This window comes from Molothrus ater, chromosome 1 (genome assembly GCF_012460135.2).
Source record: "Molothrus ater isolate BHLD 08-10-18 breed brown headed cowbird chromosome 1, BPBGC_Mater_1.1, whole genome shotgun sequence".
Lineage (NCBI taxonomy): Eukaryota > Metazoa > Chordata > Aves > Passeriformes > Icteridae > Molothrus > Molothrus ater.
In genome coordinates, this window is record NC_050478.2 from 95,457,071 (window position 1) to 95,482,581 (window position 25,511).

The 25,511-nt window shown below is 37.0% G+C and overlaps 1 long non-coding RNA gene across 1 annotated transcript; it reads left to right on the forward strand.

Moving 5' to 3' along the window:
• Positions 1–10,619: 10,619 nt before the first annotated feature.
• On the forward strand, positions 10,620–17,189 carry LOC118696141 (uncharacterized). The gene is made up of 3 exons (XR_004981620.1): positions 10,620–10,710; positions 15,373–15,486; positions 17,110–17,189. It is a non-coding gene; the product is annotated as an uncharacterized LOC118696141 (long non-coding RNA).
• Positions 17,190–25,511: the final 8,322 nt, after the last annotated feature.

Sequence of the window (25,511 nt, forward strand, 5' to 3'; positions counted from 1 at the left end):
AAGAGCACTCCTGTTGTCACATGTTTAAAGGCTGATAAGTTACTACAGGATAGATTTTTCAGCCAAAGAAAAGTGTAGCTGGGGATGTGTTAGCTTAGTGTGGGAGAGGAATCTGGGAGCACTTCTAAACTCCAGATTTGGAAGGTGTTTCAATGGCAGTAAACTACAAAAAAGTGCCTGAAGTGCTCCAGCATGTGTTTTTCCTTATCCACCTGCAAAACTTTTATTTTGTCCTTCAAGTGGATGTCTTTTGTCCATGACCTGCTCTGCCCTTGGCAGTGATAGTGCTGCATGAGGAGGAATAGAGAGGAGATGCATGTGAATACTGCAGGATCTAAAGTCCCTGCTGTCTGGGCCATTTTCCCCATAATGATGTGGAACTCTGCTTGTACTTTCCAAGGCCATTCTGGATTTTATGTTCCATTCCCATAGACACCTTTTCATAAAAAGAGTTTATCACTGTACAGGACTAACTTATTTTAGATTGAACAATTTGATTACCTCTCTGCAGCTGTTACAGCCTCCTCAGAGCATGACTTTTAAGAAGAGCAATGACAGGATGATTCTTATGGCAGCAATTTTAGGTCATTCCACTCACGGGTCTGCTGGTTTGAATTTGGGCTTTCTCCACTTGGCTGCATGTGCATATGACTTCGAGTACCCATAGGGTGTTACTTCAGTGAGATTTGTGGAGTTTTGTTTTTTGTTTTCATACACAAACATGTATGAAATGTTTGTGTTTATATATATTTGGTGCTGAAACCCTCCGTAATTCTCTGTAATGATCTTTACAGGATGATAGGAAAGTGATTCCAGCTTTCAAGTAATTTGATAGGCTCTGTGTACATGCATAAGTGCTGTCATTAACAGGAAGGAAAGGAAGTGGTTTCATGGAATAGAGACATGCAAGCAAATGGCACCAGTGTGACTGGTGCTACATGTGGTTATTTTGCTGCACGTGGCCAATTTTGTCTGCTTTGATGTTGCTACAGAGGAAATGCTGCCTCACTGATGTATGTGAATCTGTAAACATATTGGGGGCTAGGCTTTAACTGATCCAGATGAGTAACTTGAAAAGATGTTTTTTATCTTCAAAGTCTACATTTACATGTTTCTTCTTCATAATAACATTTATAGCCCTTTACCTTCTGGTTTCTTTCCCAGTTTTTATGAAAAATCTTTTCTTGGTAATAAGATTTTTACATAGCAATAACATTGAATATCTGTACTTTAAGTATTTTTATTGATGTGATGTTATCTAAGAGATTTTAGCATGATTATCTTCAAGGAGAGCTTTGAGGAAAAATTAGCATTTTGTTTTGTTCATATAATTTCTCCTGGCTTGAATCTGAACTGTATTGAGGGATTTTACTTAAAAATATCTAGAGCTTAATATATAGGACACACCTGTGCCACTCCATTACTGCAGAGTTTACTAAACGGAGAGGTGGACACACCGGAGGCTGGTGACTTCATTGATTGTAAAGAAGAAACTTAACAGTTTAAGCTACTTTTTAGTCCTCATTTCAGTAGCTGTGGTCTACCAAGATTCTGGAGTGTTGTTCTAAGCTAAAAGCAAAGTAGTGTCCAGTGCATTTTCCTTTTTTACAGACCAAGAAAAAGGACTCGAGCTGCAGGCTGTCATCTGTCTGGGGTCAGCAGCAATCTGTCTGGGGTCAGCAGCAGCAAAGATTGCCTTGGTAAGTCTTTTGGTTAGAGCTTCTGGAAACTCTTTGGGCTTGGTTTGATTTACTGCTTTTCCTCTATTTCTCTGAGTAAAGGTTCTTTAAGGTGAATGAAAAGGCCCTAAAATTGCCTTCTCTGCAACAGGCATTGCTGCTGAGTTCACTACCAGCTGAAGGTATGTGCAGCTGAGCTAAGCTCATGATTCCTCGCAGCCAAAAGGGACAATCTCACTCCCTTCCAGTGACAACTCACTGGCAGCTCTTCTTTGAACCAGTTCCGTTTGTTTCCCTTTCCTTAGGGAAAATGAGTTTGCTGAGTTTAATTGAATTAACTTGGCAATGGGCAGTATGTTCCATATGCACCTGAAGCGTCATGAGAGGCAGCAGCACATGATATAGGGTAATGTGTCAGGTAATGTGCAAAATTGTGACTTGGAAAGATGTCTGGGAAGCTATTGGTTTACAGCAGGAGCATACTGAGTTCTGAACAGGCTTACCAAATGTAGTACAGAGCTGACTAAATGCTCTTCTACTCCTTTCCTTACTCAACCTCCAGTGTAGTGGTAGATCATAAGAGAATCAATTGCATGAAGTTATTTTTCTCAGGGCTGATTTAGAAAAACACACTGCCTTTAAGTTCCACTCTTCCACAGGAGGGTCCACCTTTGCTTTTCACACTTTCCTTCTCATAAAAACCTGTCATTTTTAATCTCTTCTGTGGATTAGAGCTTTGGCCATGGGCGTGTGATAAGGGTCACAGTTTGCATATCCCTTGGGTCACAGAAACAGCAGTATTTTGGCTTTTTAAAACTGGAGTTCTAGGTTTTTCTTTCCTGTTTTCCAATGTACATTATTGGGCTTTATTAGTGTGACTTGTGTTCCCACAGTGGGTACTACAAAACTCAACCTGAATCCCTGAAAGTGCCTTTAAAAATTACTTTTCTTATTGCACCATATACTGCCTTATAAAGGAAAATTCTCTGACCTGGGGACTGCCTCTTGGCAGAGAGAAAACATTGTCTAATTTTCCTTCTCTGCTTTCCCTATTTGCAGATATTTGAGAGAAATCAGGGCTTTGAAAGAACTAGTTGAATTTGAACTCTCCCTGTCAGTCATTTTGTGTCTTCTTGGCTTTGTTGCACTTCACTGAGCAAGTAAACAACATAAAATCAAAATAAGAAATCCAGTATTATCTATGTATCCCATTACATTTTTCATTGTAGCAAAAGCTGTCATGACTAGTGAGAGTTGATAGGAGGTTACACTGCTGCCTGTATTTTCCCATCTTTGTTATTAGTGTCTGCCTTCCAGTGGTACACAGACATCCTGATTGAAGTTGCTCAACAGACAATTTGCCAAAGAAAAAAACTTTCAAAGTGGAGTCCTTTATTTTCCTTAGAATAAAAAAGTCACAGGCCATTCTTATTATTAACCACTCATTAAATAGAAAAGGATCTAATTAACAGAGTTGTCTATTAACCATTTAATTGTGCACAGTACTCATATCCCCTCTAAAGATAACCAATGATATTGGCCTTTATACTGCAAAACATCAGAGTAAGAATGTCATTAAACCACTATTTGTACAATTGTGAACCATATGATTTAGAAACAGAAAATCTTTTTGGACTACACCTTTTAGATTTTTCTAAGATTGAATTTTCCAATTTGATTTTTCTCCTCAGGGAGCATATTATGAACTGCTTAAATTTATACTGTGAACATATTGTATCAATTTTGTTCTCTAACTGAGCTACTTCTAATTACCTATAATCTAGGAAATTTGATTTTCTTGATTCTCTAACTTCTGTTCCTGTAATTGTAAGCAAGTGATTTTCTATTTGATCATTATACCTTAAAAACAAGCACTTATCTTAATGTTGTCTCTCAATCAGAATCTTTTTTTGTGGTTTCTTTTTGTTTGTCTCTAGTTCGAAGTATTTACATAACAAATGGTAATGAATGTCTAAGGACTCTTCTCACTCCTGGAATATTAACTGGGCCTTCCTGGCTGCTGTCCCTGATGCCAAATGTGAGCAGGAACTTTTTGTAATGAGACCAGGACTTCTGTTTCAAGAAGTAGTGTTAAACACAATTGCAACAGGTTGTCAGCAAGTTTTCAGGGCAGTAGAGGGAGGAAAAGTAAAAGGGTAGCAACAGAAGATCATCCTGTCTCAGTAATAACATGTTTCTCTTTTCTTGGGTTGTTTGATTTTGATGACTTTCTTGGCAGTGTTTATTCCTAGCCATTAAAAGGCATTTCCTTCCTCTGGTTTTCTCATTCTGTCAAGTTCTACATGTGTATAAATTACTGTCAATATTATTTCTCCCCAGCATTTCCTCTCCTTTCACGATACAAATAATTTTGCATAAGAAATATAAAATGGAATTTCATTTCCCACTGACATTTTATTTGACAGTCTCCTCAATATATTTCCAGCATTCTAACTTTTCCAGTTTCCTTCATTAATAATATTTCTCTTCTTTATGTTAACATCAGTGTTCTATCTAGCAGGAACTAAATGCATGCAGTTAAGGGGGTCATTTCACACCTGTCATAACTGGTTGATTTAGTTTTGCTTAGAAATAGAAATTCACTTGATTCTGATTTCATAAATTTATGTGTCTTGACTGTAGTTTGTCAGTTGCAGAGGCTTATATATCAATCACATTAAAATAAATTTATTTTCTTTTAAACAAAATTTACATTAATGTTTTTCTCCCTCCATTTTTTATGCATTTTCTTACCCCTTTTACATTCCTTTCCAGGAAGATAAAGTAATTTGTAGCTTAATGATGTAATTTGCTTTTAAATGCCCAGGAGTCTTTTGTAGCTGAAAAAAACACTGATATCAAGAACAGGTTGCTCTACAGTTTAAGGGATATTGTGAGAATGGGTCAGAGCTGTTTGCTGTGCCAGTCTGCTTTTCTTTTGCAGCTGGAAAATATCCTCTTGGTGTGTGAAAGCCCCTAGGAGGGTCTCAGCAGGCAGGCAACTGGAGTGGCTCAGCTTCACAGGCATCCTGGGGGCTGCTTAGCACATCAGAGTTGAATGTTACCTCTGACAGAGGGAGACCACACTAGGGCCACACACTAGAACCTCTGTTTTTTTCACAGTCACTGCTTCTGTGTCCCAAAGCTGGCAAAACTTCTTTTGCTGGTAGTTTGATGGCACTTTGTGAGCTGTGATAGTTTCAGTAGTTGTAAATCTGGTTAATTTCATAAACACATGAAGGGAAGAATGGATACAGATGATGGTCTAATGATTAACTGTACAGGCAACATTTCAATTTATATGCTAAAGTAAGTTAAATTGGATTTATTATTCCCCTCTATGTTATGCTTGTCATGGAAGTAAAACCACAATTTTCTTGATGTCTCTAGTTATCTCACAAATAAGACATTAGAGCTAAAACAGAATGAAGGGGAAAATGGAAAATATTGTTTATAAATATATGATCAGCTTTTTTGCAAGCAGAAAATGCTGCAAATTTGCACCATTAGTTCCATATTCTCTTGCAGAGTGAATGCTTAACAATTGCTTTAACCTAACATGCAGTCATCAGTATGACTCTCCTGCTGATGAGAGTATAGTTCAGTTTACTGATACTGGAGACTGTTTTGGCAGGATAACCTATCTCAGGCAGGACAGATTTGATAAAGTTTGAAAACTAAATTTAATCAAGGTAATACCAGCTGTTTACAAACTAAACTAAATTGGAGAATTCTTTTGTTTCACTTTCAGACAGATATTGCATGGTGAATACTGTATATATGGTGAATAGTCCATTCAGATATTTTGGCAAATTCACTTGGACTTGATAGAAAAAGGCACCAAAATCTTCAGAGAGAATTTATTATGGATATTATTTGGAGTGTATCGGTTGTCCAGTTTGATTAGTTTTTACTTTCATTTTACTACTGATGAACATTTCAATCCTTTGCATGGGTGAAGAGGGCTAATGTACTCCATTACACCAGAAAAATGTGACTGACTTTTGTCTACAGAATGTCTTCAGATCTTGCTAAAGCTCATGGGAGTGCAAAATAAATAGTTAATAGGAGACCTGGAGACAATAGAAGCTATTCTTTGCTGTGCTAGGAACTAGAATTTAAAAAAATGGCCTAAAATGCTAATGTATTAGACATTACCCACACTTAAGGTATTGTATGAAAGGCAAAGGAAGGACAAAATCCAAAGTGAGGGAGCTGGGCCTTTTCAGTCTTGAGAAGAGACGACTGAGGAGGGATCTCATCAATGTATACAAGTATATGAAGGGAGGGTGCCAAAAGAATGGATCCAGGCTCTTGGTGGTGCCAAGCAATAGGACAAGGGACAATGGAAAAAAACTGATGCACAGGAATTTCCACCTGAATATGAGGAAGAACTTCTTTACTGATTTGTGAGTGACTGAGCACTGGAACAGATTTTTCAGAGATTTTGTGGAGTCTCCCTCGCTGGAGATATTCAAGAACCATCGGAATGCAATCCTGTGCTCTAGGATGACCCTGCTTAAGCAAGGAAGTTAGACAAGATGACCCACTGCGATCCCTTCCAACCTTACCCATTCTGTGATCCTGTGAACCCAGATTCACAAACAGCACTGTGGTATTTGAAAGGCTCAGAAAAATAATCATAAAATCCTGAATGCTGGGCAAAAAGCCAGAGAAAATGCCAAGTGCAAGGGTATGTCTCAAAGCTCCTTTCCCACCAGATGTCACAAACTTATCTGCTTTGAGGTATGGAAACTAAAATCCATCCTAAGACACACTTTGGCATTAGTTTTGAAAGAATGGAGCAGATCTTCCTTCTATCCATCAAGACAGACTTAGGCAATGCAACCATTCTGCCAATGTGGCGTGTTTTGCCTAATGATCTGTAGGACGTGCAGAAGGGAGGAGAGTAGGACTGGCTGTGTAGTCCAGCAGTTAGGACCCTTACTTTGTGGGGAATGATAGTGGGGAATCTTGTCTATTAGTTCTGTTTTCACAATCATTTATGGAGATGGTTCTGTAAGCACAAATCTGAATCAGGGCTTCCTCATCCTATGTTGATATTCAGTTGGTGTCCCAGCTATGACAACTTGGACTGGGTTTACTCATTCTAGTGTTTTAGTTCTAGGCCTATTTCTCTTCCTTTTTTCATCTGTTTTTATTTTTGTTTGTTTGTTTGTTTTATTTTTGGGTGGGTTTTTTGTTTTGGTTGGGTTTTTTTTGGTTGTTTTTTTTTTATTTTTTGTTTCATGGGGTTTTTTGTTTTGTTTCACTTTTTTTCCCCTTTGTAAGAGACCCAGTTCAAAATGGAAAGTGAATTCACCAAACTTAAACTGATGGCCTTGGTAGGTGGTGACCTTTTTCCTGAGATGGAAGATGAGCAAGACATGAAATCAAACTTCACCATTCTGGGTAAATATTTGACTAGCCAAAGTATTATCTATTATCTAAAAGCATTTAAATAAATATAAAAATAAACCATTTTCTGAGGGGCCTGTTTTTTTTGATCTGTGTAAGGGCCATGTAAGATCAGTCACCACATTCCTCTCTGCCTGACTCTCACTGCTGGCCATTTCCTGGCCCATGGACACCATTGCCCTGATCCTCTGGCAGCCCATTCCCACAGCTCCCCAGTCAGGACCTCCAAATACCTCACCACTGGGGTTCAACTTCTGAAGCAACTGGTGGATATCTGAGCAGAAATCCCACCTGCAAGGTTTCAGGCCAGAAAGGAACAGTTGTGAGTTATGCAGGGAGTTGTGTAGGCTGAAAGGCATTTTTGAAACTGAAACTTTGAAGTAGGGTTATTTCCTAAGTCTTCTGTTGCTTAAGGAAACAAGGATTCCTCTTTGTTCTTTGAAAATAAGATGTTTTTGGTAAAATCCTATTTGTATCATCAAGTTATTTCTCTGGCTTCAGGAGGGTCCTGAGTACAGATCAGGCTTGGAGGCAAAAAGGCCTTTGTGAGATGTACAATGAGTTATATAATTTTTTAACAAACAACTGATTGTTTGCAGTATAGGCAATTTTTTTATGTTATGTTTGGCACACACAGTTATATAATGATGACAGCAGAGTTTCCATGTCAAACCATGAAAACACAAGTGAGCTGATGTCCTTCTGCTCACTCTGTTCCCAGAAAGACACCAGTGTGTCGATTTGAAAATGCATGTCTGGAGCATGTGCTCTTCTGTATGCAACATGTTTTTCTGTAAATTGTCATCTTGTCAGACATGGTGTCTTTTGTTCTTCAATTTGTCCAGTCACTTGCTCTACCTGCACCAATCAACTCAGTCTGATTTCCGTAGAGCTTTTAAAGAATTTTTGCTGATAGGGTGACACTTAGGGACATTTAAGCACTTAGTCTAGAGCCTAACACTTTTACTAATATGTACTCAGATTTGGATTGGATTTCCTATCTCTTAGTCTTTTTGCATAATAATGCTACTGAAAACAACTGTTCTCTGATTATCAGAGTTCCTCAAGAGTTCAAAAAGTTGTTAATTTGGTTTCTTTTTAAAACCTTGTGCTTTTACTCATGAAAGGAAAAACTAAGGGTGAGCAAGAAGTTTTAAGCTGATACGGTAATTGTTAGAACTTTTCTCTGGGTTTAATACTTCAAATAAAAGCATCTGAACTGTAAAAAGTGAAAAATAACGTGTAGTTCAATATAAAAACAGCAAACACGCATCCTAAACCAAGATTTTGTCTGTTCAATCAAGCTCAGACTGATGCAAAGGGTGAAATTTTCCATCTTGAAGTTTCTTTTACTTCTGAAATCCACTATTCTAAATGGCAAAATATGTTTTTTTTTCTTATTCTGACAGATAATTTCTCTATAGCTGCAGTGTTTCCAAGTGGGAATTTCAGTCCGAGTCAACATTATTACATGCCACATGCTTGTTTTCTGTAAAAAAAAAAAAAAGATTGCCTGCCTGCAAAATGATTTCTGGCATGGTATTGACATAGGATGTAATGGGTTTAATAATTTTTTCTTTTTTCTCTCTTGGTCAACTAAGATAGCTTAGTTCCTTAAGGAGTTTTTATATCTTGCCAACATTTCCTTTGCTAGGGCAATATAAAATAGCATTTGATATAGGGTTAATTTTTTTTGTAATTGGTTCTACCACTTTTTCTCTAGTTCAACATTGTTTTTCAATTAAAAATTTAGTTGTTATATGTTCCTCTGGGGTAAAAATTGTCTTGATTTGTCTTTATTGATACATTTAGAACCAGAATACATAATCTGTTTTTTAATGGCACCTGGTAGAATTTCTATAATTGGGGAAATAGTTTTTTATCTTTTTATTCCCAAAATGTAAATGAACTGTAAATTTCTTACTCCTGTGCAAATCAGCATAGACCTGCAGAAACATATGACTTCTAGTTTTTGGTAAACAGGAAAAATAAATATATTGGTGAGGTTGCCCAGGAAAAAAAGAGAAAGACCAAACAGTATATTGTCACAAATATACATCCAGAAGCAAAGGTATTTCCAGACCCTGCAGATGAAAAACCAGATGAGGATTGAGAAGATTTTCTTCAGCCATATCCTTGCTGGGACACTTTGATATTATCTGTCATTGCAGATTTGCTTTCTGTAGAGCCTGTCAGATTCTAACATTCCTGTTGCAGTGGGGTCACACATCGAACTACTTTAATCATCACTTGCTGAATATTTTTGAATTTAACAACTGCCTTTCTCTTTCTTTAAGTTTTGGTTTTGCCAACCAGCTACCCAGACTCAACCTTGCTGATGTAGGAAGCAAAACACCAACAGTAACAAATCAGTCTGAGTCAGTCTTCTGATGTCCCTCACAGCTGATAAACAGGAACCTTATAGCTGGGACCACCAGTTTCTTTGGCAGAGGTGGGAGGGCTCTGCTGTAGAAGCTCATACAAGTCTTTTGCTGGCATAAGACTTGTGGACATGGAATGCCCAAGGAATTTACTCACTGTTGTCGAGAAGCACAAGGTCAGTAATACATTGTTCTTAATGCAATGCTGTCTCCCTGCTCTGTGCCCTCCTCTGCAGTGTCATCTCCTAGCTGTGTTTCCCTTCTTTGTACACCAAAAACTCATGTTTGGCCTCTTAGCTACAGCCTTAGACCCCGCTAGGGACTAGTTTTCTGTTGATTATGTGGCATTATTCTCAGTCTGGTTTCATTATCTGCCACTCCATTGTATTATATCTGTACTGTAGGTCTCTACAACTGGACTCTATACCTGTAATGTATTGTTCATTTCACACTGCCTAGTTTTGTGTTTTGGGAGTCCCCAAGGGCTTATTTTTCAGCTAAGCCCCACCTTACAGAGTATCTAGGCTGGCCAGTTTGAGCATCACCAGCTAATGTTCTCAGCATTATTAGCTTTGGCACCACTTGCAGAATTTATCTACTGTTGTCTTTTCATATTTTCTTTAGAAAAACAGTGAGTACAATTGGGTTTTAATATAAGTTCTAATTAGTCTTATCTGGGTTTTGTTTTTTGGTTTGTTAGCTTAATAGGACCAGTGAATTGTTTAGCATACAGGATGAATGGTGCTCACCATTCATGACCATCTATTTAATTTTTCACTTTTATCTTCTTCATTCAGTATTTGGCCTTAGATTTATTTATTTCAAATTATAAGAACATGCACTGAAGGTGGAATTATTAATTTCCTCATGGATTTTGCTTCAGTACTCAGTATAGTGCATCATACTTTTCTCAGTGCTTCTGAGGCATGTGTTTGAATACATTTCCAACCAACTCCTCTGAGGTACAATGTTATGAATATTCCTCTTGTACTGAGAAGAAACTGAGATACATGGAAGCTTAGACTGCATTTTCACTAGAAACTAAGCTGATGCTTTTTTTTTTAAACTAGTTAAACCCTTTTGTGAGTCATTTCAGTTTGTGATGTAGAAAACTATTTTTATTTCTTTCTCCCTGGGTAAACTTCCTACTATGTTGGTGTTGTACAGGCTTGTGGAATGGTTCAAGAGGAGAAGTGACTGATGGGATTGGACTTCTCTACCTTTCAAGAAAGGTGGGTGGTTGGATTTTTCTACCTGTATCTCTTCCAATTTTACCCCAAGTTGCGTACAGCTTAGAAGGAACTGCATTTATAGCCATCACTGAGCTTAAAGGCTTGTTATTTCCGCAAGATGTTGCTTATTCCAACAGGAAATAATTCATACAAGTTCATGGTGCTGTTTAAACATCTTGGTACATCCTCATGAAATCTGAGTGCTGTTACAAATCTGTCTTTTGTGTGTTTTGAATTAGTTTTTCGAACTGTTACATTTCAAACTTTTGAATGGTGCTTTTGAATTGGTGTTGTTTTTATTCATAAGCTTCTGCTGCAGCTGAGGGTAGTGAGATGAACAGGCAGCAGTACATGTTCTAAGGAGCAAATTGACTCTTCATTATCAAGCAGAACACATATTACAGTTAAGAAAGACTAATTCTCAGCAATTTGAATCTTCCCTAGCTACCAGATAAGAGATCTGTTTTCAGCTGCCTCATCCAAAATTTCCAAGCACAGAAGTTTTTAACACAGGCCAGATAATAACCATTGTGGGTCCCTTCTAACTCAGGTATCCTGTGAACCCTTGTGACAAATACAGAAGAGTTTGCAGTGTATCTAGGCTATACATTTAGTCATAATTTTTATTCAGCTGGCTGATATTGATGATGAAGGGGCGAAGCTGAGTCTCCTGTGACAGATTGCTTTGAGGACTACAGTTTACTTCTGTTCCCATCAGGTGGAAGAATTAGTTCAGGTGTCTCTTGCAGGAGACTGAGCACAGTAACATGGCTAATAACATTGGCAAAGCTCTCTAAGGAGCCTTGCTGTGCTGTTGAAAGTCACCAGCTAGAACAGTTGGATCTCTCTTACAAATCACAGGAACTCTTCACAGTGAGTTCACAAAATCAATTGACAGTATGCTCTTGCTGTGGATGACTTTCTAGAGATTGGTCAGCTGTGAAGACTGCACTGTAAATTACCCGTGGTGAAAAGTGAAATCAGCTTAAGTGATTTGCTTAGCACCACCCAGGATCTTTTAGGAAGGTGCTAGAATGGGATCTGCTTTTCCAGAGGGCACAAAGTTATAGCAACTGAGTGAAAATTCTTCCAGTTTCCCTTTATTCACTTTCTCTTTCTAATTCTTACAAAGAAGCAGGAGCTCTAAAAATGGAAGCTTTTTTCGATCTTTACTTATTCTTACAATGTACTTATCTTATGCTCTGAGAAAGGACCCTTCAAAGAAAAATAGCCTGCAATCATAACAAAAGCTGCATTTGTTATTGTCCCTATCCTGCTGAAGTAGGTAGATGTTATCCTGAGTGCTTGGTTTATTGCATCTCATTTTGCACAGTGTAAAAGTACAGTTTCTAAGGGAGTTGCCAGCCAACCAGAAAAATCTCTTTATAAAAGATCCTGGACAAGCCAATAGATTTCTATACACTGAAAGTCTGGTTATTTATTTCCTACATGAATAAAACTTGATGAAAGTGAAAATGTTTTAGATAATATCTATATTTTTAAATGGTTGTAAGGTCTAGCCTTATATAAATTATGCTTGCACTGCTTCAAAAAATGGTGATAGCTGCTCTCAGATGGGAAAGGGTAACTTTTTAGCTTTGTGCAAATGGTATGTATAATTCTGGCAGCTTCTGTTTCTTTAGCGTTCAAGCACCAAATACAAAGTTTCCAAAACATGTAGCAGGAAAATATGTTTAATCCACAGAACAAAAAATGCATAAACATAGCTGCTCTGATAAATGCCTCTTTTTCCTGCTGTATACTTTCTTTTTAATGTGAGCACAGTGTTTGGGAATACCAAGTTCCCTCTATTGTGCTCAACACAGGAGACATGACTAAGAAATTACCTATCCTCTATTAAGTGAAATTTGACTAACTAATGAAGAGAAATGAAGCAGAGATATTAAGTCCCTATAGCCCTACATCCTCCCTTATCATGGGATACTTTTAAGGATCCTTTTAACCAGTGTTGTCTGTAATGTCTTTAGCTGGTGGATATCTCTAAAGAAAATTTTGTAGTAGTCTTGTAAAAGAGTTTTAAGAGTAGAGCATTCATTCCAAAAGATCAATATAAGCTATTAATTGTGAAAAAATAATAATAATTAGCTGGAAATACTCATTTGGCACCCATTGGAAACAGAAGACTTGCCTGTTAGCTTGTGAATAACCATTTAATTTTCTCTTAAGTTCCCCTGCTCGTGCTTATCCTGAGTTATCACTTGTCACACTCTGTGGCCATGTGGGCAGTCAGGGAGCTCCCTACTGAGGGCCACTGTGCAGGCACAGGAAGCTTCTTGTGCTTCTGTCTTGGACTGCCTAGCTTGGCAGCACATTGGGATCCCTGCCTAATGCAAGAGGGGAAAAAATCCTCAAACATTTTACCAAGGGATATGGACTTTTGGTAGGGTAGGATCTTCCCAAGGGAAGAGCTGCCACTGATTTTACGGTTAGAGCCTTACCTGCAGTAGCTACTGTAAAACTTTCTGTTGAGACTAACACCAGCTAAAGGTCATCACTGACCAAAAGGATAAAGGTTGGCTGGAGAGGATATTCGGGTTTTGTTTATTTATTTATTATGTGTATCTTTGTATACACCAAATGTATCCCCCTTATCCCCCTGGGTTATTAACTCCTCCTCCCCTCCCAAGATATATGCTTGTATTTTTCTCTGGAATATGCCAAAGTCTTCCAGAAGTATATTACTAGTGCAACTCCTATCTTTCATATGTTGTTTACTCTTTTCTTATCTTCTTCATGTAAGGAGAGGTTTTTTTTGTAGTAGGTTTCATTTTGACACAAGTCCTTTAGAAAACAAATATCCTGCTGTGTCTTTCAGGTAGGCTACATCAAAGAGGACACTTTGCATTTAAAAGGCAGTAAAGTTTGCAAAAGTTCTTAGTTCTTTTCAGATTTAATGCCAGAGATTTAAACCTGCCCTGGGGAAAGCTCAAAAAAGCAAAAGTTATTTAGTTTCGTGGTAGAATATGTCTTTTTCACCTGGCGAGCATAAAATTAAAAGAAAAAAAAAAATCATACTTTAAAATATCAGCTTTTCCTTCTGGCTATTTATGGTGTTCCATTTTTCTATCTAGTTATCATTAAGTACCCTTTCAGAGTACACTTTTCGGAAAGTTGGGAAGATGTGAATGGTGGTCTGAAAAAACTGAAAAATTGCAAGTGAAACACACAGGACCCTTGCTAGGAAGCTTTACAAGTACCTGTAGGAGGCTCAGATCAATCCTTAAAAGAGTGATTTCTGTAAAGATTCATGTTACATAGATAGCTAAATCAAATCAGTTAATTTGAATTATGCAAAACATTTGTGGAGTTTGAGGCCTGTAAATTGACAGAGTTGAGGAGAAAAAAAAAAGAGACTAGAGAACTGATAAGCAGAAACCATATGTTTTAGTTTAAGAGTGTGGAGTTTTTATCTTGTAAATACATTTAGATCCAACTGTAAAGTTGGCCTGTGGACTGAAATTTTTTTGGCTACAGTACATGTGAGGAGCTCACAAAAGAAAATTAAACCTATACTGAAGTCATGTGCATGCACAAAAAGAGAGGCTACGTTTTAATTTATAAACCACTAAGGAGTAGCTTGTGCATATTATCGGCATTGGATAAAGTGGAAGAAAGTAAAACTGAAAATTTTCTTTTGGTCAACCTGGCCATTAAAATTATGCATCTGTTGTTTTTCTGCTGAAACCAGTAATTTAGTGGGATTGTTACAAAAAAGGAAATGCATATTCCTGCATATTATTGTATGGTTAGTGTTTTTTTTCAATTTCAAGTGACTTGTACTTGCTATATGTTTTATTCTAATAAACAATGACATGGCTGTATTGCTCTGGTGAATACAAGACTTGTTCTCTGTTAGAAGGCTAGTGACTGCTGCTAATATTTATCCACTCCCTGTATTTACAGCTTTGAGAAAACTGGAGAGTCAGTGGGCATTCTCCATAGCCACCAGCATACTTTTGGTTTTCAGTTCCAGTTAATAAGGACATGCCTTCTTTTCTTCTTCTTAGTTTGGAAGACAACTAAAAAGTAACAGAGAAATTCTTCTTGAAAATTAATTTTTGCAATTATTCCAAAAGAACATCGCTAGCCTTCTATCAAACCTAGGATAACTTTGTTAGCAATACAGGGTGGACCTGGAAGGTACTAATCAAACTTTCCTATTCATAATTCATTCAGCAGATGAGCATGGTAGAAGATAATGATCTGAAAAAGCTCTTAACTCTATTTAACCTCCTTTACCACACAGGATGTGGGTTTTTGTTCTGCAGCATTTAGCAGAGCATGTGCTCAGATTTAAACACATGTTTAGGTTCCTGGTTCAGTGAAAATAGGTTTCAGTATGGTTTTTAGGTATAATGGGAGGTTTAATGAGAGGCAGAATATGGTCAGTTTAGTCATATAATTGGGTTATAGCTCAGCACTGTCAGTGGTCATTGCAAGTTCAGAGAGGTCTCTTTCACAGAGCTATGAATTACTAACTTGTGCTTTCTATCTCTTTTCTACTTTCTTTTAAACTAATGATCTGTGTTGGAGCATTAGTGGTATTGTTAGTTAAGTATAACACAAAGAACCCTTGTCTTTTTGGGAGCTGCATAGATTCTGGGGGCTAATAGTGGAGGGTTGATTTTTTCTTCCTTCCAGCTGTTTCTGAGGAATGGATGCTGGTCTTCTCCTGTGGAAACCTCTAAAAGAATGTTCACTTAGGTATAATGCAGCTAAACACCGGGATATTAAGGATTGATATAAAAACTCAAGGTAAGTGTTCTCAGTAATACTTCCATTCTTAAATTTCCTTTTCTGTTGTGTTTTTTTTTTCCCCACATTCCCTCCAAATATCTTTTTCCCAATTTCATATATTAGATTTTTATTTTCTTCTCTTTTCACTTGAATTCAGGTTACGCTTGAGTTTCCCTATTCTTCCTTGTTTCCAAATGTATGTGTTTTGTTTATTTGTTTGTTTGCTTTTGAAAGAAAAGAATGCTGGAAGGTGATCAAAAGGGCATTTTCTTTGCCACCTCCTCTGAATATGTACATGGCTTTGACAAGTAGGAAAGAAAACCTACAGAATGTCCATGGCATGTAAAATGTACCATAGAATGAATCATTTTCAGCAGCTTTGATGAAGTGGGAGATGTTCTGATTGGAACTGGAACCATCCACCTACTTCTGTTCATTACATTGACACTGCTCTGTTCTCTTCTCTGAACTCTGAGAGTTACTTATCCACCCACATGGTTAATCTACAGAAACCATTCTGAAAGGTTTGTTCCTTACCCTATAATCTTTTATACTTTCTACCCTTTTTGTGTCAACAGCTAATTTAGAGTATTTTTAAAATTAAGTAATATATGTTAAACCATATCAATAGAGGGTCTGACTTGAAGCTTTAAAATTCAAAACATTAATATTTAAGTAAATAAATATAGATATTGCAACTGTTTTCTTATTTTATTTTTATTATAAAATGTTTTAATTCATTTTAGAAAAAAATAGTTAATATACTTTAATCTTATTTTCTCTAGACTATTTCTTTCCATTTGGTAAAGGCAATGAAATGAAGTATTAACAATTTCAGAGCAGAAGAATATTAGTTGTGCTTTTGAGAAACAAAAGTATGAAATCTCCTGCATGTGACATGTTTTTTATTGGCTTTTTGGTGGGTCTCTCTTCTTTGCCCTGTTCTCACCTAATTTTTAAAACAACTTTCCACCTAAAAAGAATTGCAGTATATAAGATGTTCACACACTCTTACTTGCAACAAATCTGCTGGTTGAAGTTTTCACAGCTGCTGGGAATTACGTGTGTTGCCCATCTCCCCTGCACTCTGCAGCTGAGGCTGCTCACCAATGGTGCTTCTGTCCCTGCTTTCCATCTACAAAATGCTTCCAGTCCCCAGGGCCAGCTCATTCTACCTGGAGTTGGTTCATCACAGCAGGCAGTCCAATGTATTTTAAACCAAATTCCTTAGCCCAAAAAGACTTAGTAAAGCAAACCTTCCCTAATAGTAAGAGAAGTAAATTATTCCTGAACTTCATGCTATGATAGTTGTGTTGTTTATATTCCTTATTTAGCAAATAGGGTGTTTCTGCATGTCACACATGAGCAGTTACTGATGAGAAGACAGTCCCCAGCAAAAGGTGTGATGGAGGTTATAAGCCTCTGGCATAATTTAGTGATTGATAATTTGTGCATGTTTTGTGTAAAGGGCCCCTTTGACATTCCCTTTCCCAGGTGCCTTGACTGGTGGATGTAATTTACTGAGATGGATGCAGATTTGTTAAAGCACTCTTTTACATTTTCAGCCCTTTCATGTGGTGTAAAAGGTTGAGAGAGTAGATTAATATATACTCTGCTTTCTGATTCACTGGTTTTTTTCAGAGAGAAAATGTACCCAGACGAGCTTGCCCCTGACATCTAAATAAGCAGTTTGACAACAAAAGTTGTGGACAGCTAAGCACATCTGGAAGATAAGTGCAGAAATTATAAGCCTGGTGCTATAACTGCATTCAGACTATCCTACATATGTGTCAAAGTCTTCCCTCTTCCCTTGCTCATGCTTTCATAATTCATGGCTGTAATTCACCTGGGGGTCGCTGGTACTCTGTCAACAGTTGATTGTTCTAATTACTTAATTATCTGCTCTGGTGAAGTGGTAAAGCCTTGACATTTCACATTTTCCCTAGGAATATGCATCTGTGGGATATATCAGTCTCTGTATTTGGTAAATACAGGGAAAAATAACTCAGTTAATCCAGTTTTTCAGTTGCAAAGTCTGCGCTGTTATTGATTCCTTACACTGGGCTACTGAGCCCCTTGTTTTCTCAGCCTGTAAATCTTTGTGAGAGGTTTCCTCTTTAAAATTAATCTACTTAGTTATGAATTTTCTGGTGGGAAGGCTAAAAAGGATGTGTCAAGTGATATTTTTGCAGGCTAATCCAATTAAATTGGAAGTCACTTTACACTGGGTTCCTGTGAATGGCAAGGGAGAAGCGTGGCCTCATCAAGCAAGAAAGTTATCTTGCTTACAGATACTGATGTTCAGAGATCATAGTGGCAACTGCTGAGTGACACCTCAGGCAGAACTGTAATAGAATATGTGATTACAACTTTGACATTTGGAAAAAATGACAAAAAACCCCATTTTTCTGCAATAAGTAGGCTTTTTTTCCTATGTTGTGGATTTTCCTTGCAGAAGAAGTGGATTTAACAAAAGTTAAACTTTTGTGCAGTAAATGTTTCTGTAGTAAAGAAAAATGGAAGAGTTGAGGACCCTAAATGCCATTTACTGTTAAGAATTGTGTCTTTAATGTATCTTTTGGTTTTCTTTAACTTCTCTGAGAGTGGGAAAGAAAATGTTCAATGCTTGCGTAAATGTTTTTTCATTGCTGGGTGATGCCTGCTATGATAAATGGAAAGTACTAAAGAAAAATGCTTTATGAGGTAGCTAGTCCTTCAGTTTTTGAAATAAAATTACTCCTGAAAGCCTAGAGAAGACTTTGTGTTAGCTTTGACTGTAGAAATGAAAAGACAGGTAGAATGCAGTACAGTGCTATTAGTTCTACTAATGGCAGTTAAATAATGCCTGTGCTCTTAGTGTAATGGGACAAGTACTGCCAATTTTCTGTTTTCTTTCACTGGATGAAAAGGAAGAGTATAATTTTATTTAATCAGGTGGATTTATTTGGATGAATGCATGAAGGGAATAGGGTACAAAAAGCACTGCTTTTTGAGAGGAAGGATCAGGTATAAGCTCTGTTCAGCTCCCTGGAGAATTTCAGTAGGTGTAACTACCAGGATTCATGGAACCAAGTCAATAAACTCCTGAAGATCAATGTCCCTCTCTCCCTCTTCCCCTCTTTACCTCCATATGTAAAGAGGCAGCATGTCCATTGTAAAAATAATCGCACACTTTTGCCTCATGTTAGTGCCCTGAGTCATTCAGAGAAAAGTCATTCTTGCACTGATGATCACAGGAACAAAACTACAGGAGCAGGAACAAAGCTGCCCCTTGTGAGGCCTTAGTGTTAGAAGTTCTGCTGGTTGTTTGGACAAGAGAATTCAAATATCAGGAGAATAGGAAATGCCAGAGAAGAAGCTGGAAAACATTACATCTATCAGCCTTCATCAATATTGTTGTGATTTAGGCCCAAGGAGCATGTCTCACTGAGCAAGTGTGCCTTCTTGATAAAGCTCTGGGTTGGGATTGGCAACCTGAAGCTTATCTGAGGCATTGGGAGATTTGCTGAAAGTCACTTATCACCAATCTATGCCAAATTTTTTCTAAGTTGTTAAGACTTTACATATTGATATGTGAATTACTGTCTAAAGATAGCATTTACATATGAAAAGTCTATTTTGAGATGTAGATATTGCTGTTTCCACAATTTTGAGATGTAGATATTGCTATTTCCACAATTTATAACATTTAAACAAGTACCTTTTAAAAATAAAACAAACTAATCCTACAGTTATGTTCCTGCTGTAAATCTGGGATTTGTTGGGAGACACAAAGAGGATAAGGACATAATTTGGTGTTTTTACTTCTAGACTGGTGAACCTGGAAGTGCTTTTAAGTTCCCTGCTAGATCAGGGCAAGTTTTACTGGATGCCAGTCCTCATCTTCTCTGAGCTTTTAATTTTTGTGGATAAATGGCTCATGTGCTTCCTTCCCAGCTTTTTTCTGCCAGACTGGTTGGGGAAGGGGCTGCTGAAATTTACTTCCTAGAGGAGACCCCTTTGGGAAGTTCCCTCCCAAATCTGTCCCAAGCCCAGGACACATACGTATCTGGAGTTTGTGATTTTGTGACACTGTCAGGCCAGTGAGACTCTTTGTGACTTCTGAAGGTGGTGGTCTTACTTACTGCCCTCCTACTACCAGCCACTGCAAATATTCAGATTCTTTACTGACCCCATATGAAGACCATTACAGGAAGTTAATGTCAGCACAAAACTGTTCAAGTTCTCTTGCAGTTATGCTTTCTTCTGGTTCATTGTGTGAAATTGGCTTATCCTTGGATCAATTTGAAACTGTAGCCCACCAAGAGAAAAAAAAATGCAGGGAAAGGCAGTGAGCTCCATTTCTACATTCATTTTGTGGCGAGATATGTGAAGGAAAATATAATAATAATAATAATGAAGTTATTGGGTACCGTTTCATATTTTTAAAACAACAAAAAAGAAAATTTGTACAATTTTGTATTTTGTGTGTGTTTGTGCTTACTCTTTGAAGTGAAACCTATTTTAGAATATCTTTTTAAATAATCTAGAAGGAAACTGGAGATCAGAAAATTTGTCTTTGAGAGTGTAGTAGGCTATGTGCAAGTTTAGAAGGCATTTTTAGAAGGAGCTTTGCTAAAGGCACTTTTCCTTCGACCTGCCTTAATTCAGTCTTCTCATTTGACTGTCTGGAAATGGTTTGTAAGGATGAAGAGTTATTGGTTCTTTCTGATGCTGTGCTGCTGTAGGCGAAGTGCATAATGGAAACACGTGTATCTGCATCTGATGGAGCGGTGGCATTAATGGTATCAACAGCAGCACTGTGTTCTCTGCATCATTCCCTTCTGCCAGGTGTGGAAGAGGAGGAGGAGGAGGAGAAGACAGTCTGTCACAGGCGGGTTTCTGCAAAAGAAGAGACTGTGAGGAAAAGTGGTGGGGCTTCCTACACAACCTGCTCCGTTTTCTCACGGTGCCGACTCCCACGCTGCCTGGTGTGCTCCTATTAGGAGCTGTCTGCTCATTTCCAGTATCTGTCTAATTCCTTAGAGGACCCTGTTAAGATGCATGGGTCATGCAGAAGCAAAATTTAGTAACACTCTAAAAAGAGGATGAGGGCTAAAATGAAGGCTCCTTCTCAAATACTGCGTACCAGGTGAACTCAAACTGTGGCATAGCAAACTATTTTTTTTTCAAATAATGAGAAACAGATTTCAGTAACACTATACATTCTGAGAGGATCCACAGAAGTATTTTTTTTGGAAAAAATATTAAGTCCTTGATCCCTACTTACTATCACAGCCTAATAGACTCCATCTTCTCCCTTGACCCAGCTTTAATTTGGGCTTACCTTAAAAATAATTCTCAGAATTTTCTTGCCATTTCTTTTTCCTCATAAACTAACTAAATATAAGATGTTATTTGAAAACAGGACTAACTTTAGAAAAAAATATTAAAAATATTTTGATTTATGGGGGATGTGCAAATGGTTGCCAATGGATATAATTTATTTTCTGTTGTACTGAGTGCAGTAATACTGAATTTTTCTGTTGGTTAAAAGTCCATTTTATGCATCTCTATGACATTATTTATAAATTGACAGGAGTCAATTTAAAATTTTGGATATTTTTGGGATTTAAGAAATTGTCTTTTTTTTTTACAAATTATGAAATGTTCAGCTTTCACTTGCATGCCTCAGCAAGGCCAATGCAGCAAATGTTTCGAAGGAAAATTCTGCATTCGGGTAGCCCTTATATGTGCCTTCTCTCTCTGCTTTTTTCTCTTTGTAGTCTCCTATAAATGCTCTCATATGTGTGTACTGGAAATGGACTTACTTTTTAAAAAGATGAAGAAAAACAAACTGAAGCCCAAAATGAGTAGCATGCTTTTATACTACTGCTTTTAACTTCCATAATTTAAAATTCCATAATGTTTGAATTAATATTGTGAGACGAGCTGGTGGAAGAAAAAAATTATTTATAAGATGAAGTTTAAGGAGACACCAAAAAGATCATAAGCATAGTCTGCACTGGCCTTTGCAGCTAGCAGTGCTGTCACTTATGTTGTGCTAGTGAATTTCATAGCAGTGCTGGGTTTTATTATGAATGTAGTTGGGGCTTAGTAGACTAGAAGGAAATAATTTCCATGATCAGGCTGTTTTTGTTATGAGTTTCCCTGCTTTCATTTGACATGCTTTGTTATTGTTGGTTATTTCTTTTAAAGGACAGGAGTTTTGTTAGTTTTTATCCAAATTAACCATCTTTCCAGTTCCTTGGAATATGAAAGCAAAATGTTGGATTTTCATTATAGATGCAAACAAATCTGGGAGAAAGCAAATACTTTGGAATAAAGTATTTGGCTAATTATTATGGCTACATCTTGCAAATAAAAGATGTGGCTTAAACTCTTCTTTCAATGATGGCACAGAATCTGCACTCTGAGCAAATATTTAGATTTCTGGACTTTTGGGGAAGAAGGCTCCCCTTTCTTTTGGTTTTATGGATAAACTGACTGATACTAATTTTAAAACACAGAGCTGTTGAGCCCACCCTTAAAATCACAGAATTCTAGAATAGTTTTGTGTTGGAAGGGATCTTTTTAAAATGTGTGTGCAGATAGGGAATTTTGCAATGTTGTCATGCAGTTTATGTATTCCTCATGGCAGTGGCTGGGAGATATGTGAGATGTGTGTCCCTCTGGCAAGGTGGCAGCACTTCCAGGAAGAGACACTAGTGGCTCTGATGCTTTACTAGGAAAAGAAGCAGCATCCAAAGATCTCTTAGACACGTGCGATGAAAATTATTTTCTCAGATCATACAGGCAAACTCTGATTTAGCTTCATTTTAGGTACTTTGTTTAGTTTTCTTAAGTATTGATATGGTAATTTATAACTTGTAGCTAGAAATGTGTTCCTGATGAGAAAGCATGAAAAAATTGTTAGAAGGCAGTGTTTTTCTGGTACTCCGCTTCTGATACTCAATCAGACTAATTAAATCAATTCAGCTTTGCAGCTTCTGATAGTGTTTAAAAGGAATTAATTTGCTTCTCTCCTATTTGTTTTGAAGTTATGTTGTCACCACTGATGACTTCTTGCATTGGTTTCAGTTATAGAACTTAATATTTAGCTAAGATCTTGAACATGTGGTGAAGATCTTAATGAATAATTATACTATTCTACCCAGCTTTTAAAATGATGCATTTGTTTTGAGAATCATTCATTTTCTTTGGAAAGAAAAGCAAAGCAGGTTCTTGCTTTTCCTTTAACTTGATGTCCTTTTCTGTTCCATTTTAATGGATCATCTCTGCTATATTTCTTTAACTGACCCAAATAAAAGATTTTAATATGGTACCGAAAACAAGGAGGAAGGTGTGAGAGGGAATTAAAAGATTATTAGCATACAGCAAGTCACTGGAACTGAAGATACTTTGCAACCATTTCCTTGATTGTCCCTTTGGGAAAGAATCATATCTGTTTACCTAGCGTGTTGTTAGCTCAGACCTCTCAGGATTTAGAGGATATTGAAAACAGCAATGTGTGGAGGCCAGATATATGCTAGAAGGATAAGGATGCCTGTGTTTTGCCATGGGAAGTGGAATTATATCTCAATCCTGTGCACAACAAGCTATTTATCATGCTCAGAAAACAGCAGTAGGTAACAAACTTGAAACCTTTGCAGCTAGGAGACTGTTTATTTATCTCAAACCCTTTTTTCTTATGAAGAAAGGATTCTCACCTTCATGGCATGTTGCATTGCGGTTTACTGTGGAGTGCTGCAGTGATTTCTTATGTTAACTTGTTGCATTTTATCTAAGGGTAACTGTTGTACATTAATTTGATGTGTCCAATTATGCAATACGGGTCTGAACTCATAAGTTTCTCTTTCCTTTAGGCTGTTTAAGGTGATTTCACATTTTTTATTAAATTGCTGGTCCTTTTAGTGAAAAATACATCTAGCCTTATTGGGGATCCAGTGATTTCTTTTTTAAAGACTTCAAAATAGGTCAGCTAAATGGAATGTGAATGGGGGACAGGGCTGAGGCTTCTGGTCAGTCAGATATGAGGAAGATAATGGACTCCATTCTTAATCTGAGTGAAGGCTTTCTGATTTTTTAATACCTGTGAAGAAACTCTGACCTAAGGTAAGTCTCTCAGACAGAGATGTTTAGAGGTAATGTTTCTATGGGGATATCTAGGCTCTTAGAAGAAGATCCCAGGCTAGCTAGGCATGCACTAGTTTAGTCTAGTGTGATAGAATTCAAACTTCTGAGGAACGGGCTCAAATCCAGCTCGGTGTATGATGCCACAATAAGTTCAGGGCTGCTAAAAAAGGCCAGGTACTACAGCACTTAAAACAATGTTGCCAATATGTTTAAAGTCAAAGTATTTTATTCCACTGGAAAGTTTGATTCTAAATAAAATAATAATAAAATAATAGATTATAATCATTATTACTAATATTAATCTTTGCTAATGATGTAGAAGATGGCATGAAATAAGTACTAAATTCACTTTCTGTATAAGCTGAAAATTGTTTCCATTACATCTTTTGTGCTACAAAGGAACTGGCTTTGTGCTGTAAAGGCTTTGGCTATTTTTAGTAGTAGTAGACATTCAGTACAACGCAGTTATTGCATGTTTTTTATTAATAATTTTCCTGAAGGGGACTCTAGTTGCATGTCCATTATTAGAATTAAATTTTACTGTCTCCATCCCCAGAACTCGTTATAGCTGTGCTAATAGAGAATCATCTTCTAACAGCTGGTAGCTCTGTTGGAAGTGAGTAGAAGAAAGAGTGATGGATCCATTTTTCTCCTGATACTTCTCTCGGCCAACCCAAGAGACAGGAAGACTTAGTAGACAATACAAAATACAATTCTCGCTCATACGTAAAATTCCCTTTGCTTTTGATTCATCCTTTGTTATTCTCTTCATCATTCTTTTAATCACTGATTTTTTTATAATAGGGATTTCATCAAAACTCCTAAAGTTTTTTCTTGGAGATGGTAATTTACAGTGTTACATAATGGTTTTGTGAACAGTTTAAATTTCTGTGTCGGTGTGTGGGTATGGTGTTATGTTTTTTTGGTTTTTTTCTCTCCTTTTTTAAAAAAGGTGTGCTTTGTACTCCAGTAACTTCATTCTTTCCATATACCTTAACTTTTGACAAGTGCAGAAATGACATTCCAAGAATGAAGGGAAAAGGAAAGCTAGCTGGATTTTGACAAGAATGGACCAACCAATAGCAAAAATAATTTACTTTCTTCTGACATAAATGTGTCAATTTTTGAAAAGTATTTGAAGGCTGCCAAGGCTAGACTGATATTAAAAGCTTTACATTAACCTGACTTTGAGAGAGAATTGAAGTGAACTTTTATTTTAGGTTTGTCCAAACAGTATTTTCTTTCTAGCTCTTATCTTAATGAAAGATTTTACATTATTTTTACAGTTGGTTGTAATTTTTCATTTGAAAACAGTTTTCTGTTCAATCTAAGATGTTTCCCTGTGGGAGTTAATTTTTTTTAACCTTTCCTTTTCCATTTCCTTTCTGGGGAATTTTTCACAAGCAGCAAAAAATTATCAAATGCACATTTTCACGTCAAAGTTTGATAAATTTGCTGTAATGAGAACAATTTCCTTTTAGCTCTGCTTTTGAAATCTATGACTGAAAAAACAGAGACTTCTTAGCTCTTCCAAATTTGGTTCATAAATGCATTGGAAGATTAAGATCTGTGGTGTGTTTAGCATGTTTTCTGCTTTCACCTAAATTGTTTGGAGAGAGAATGCTGCTGTGGATTCTCCACAGAAATATTTATACAGATATTTCACTGTCTAAAATCCTTCAACTGTGTATTTCTCCATATTCCTCCCTGCTGTTTTGAGCTGTAATTTCACATATAATTATAAAGAATGTAAATTAGTTTAATCATGGGCCAAATTATATTTTATTTACTTGAACTAATGTAAATATAATGATTTTTAAATACGTAGAAGGCTGCAAGATATTTTGAAATATATCTGCAATGCTTATGTTAACATAGAGTCAGTACACGTACATAAGCAGTTCTAA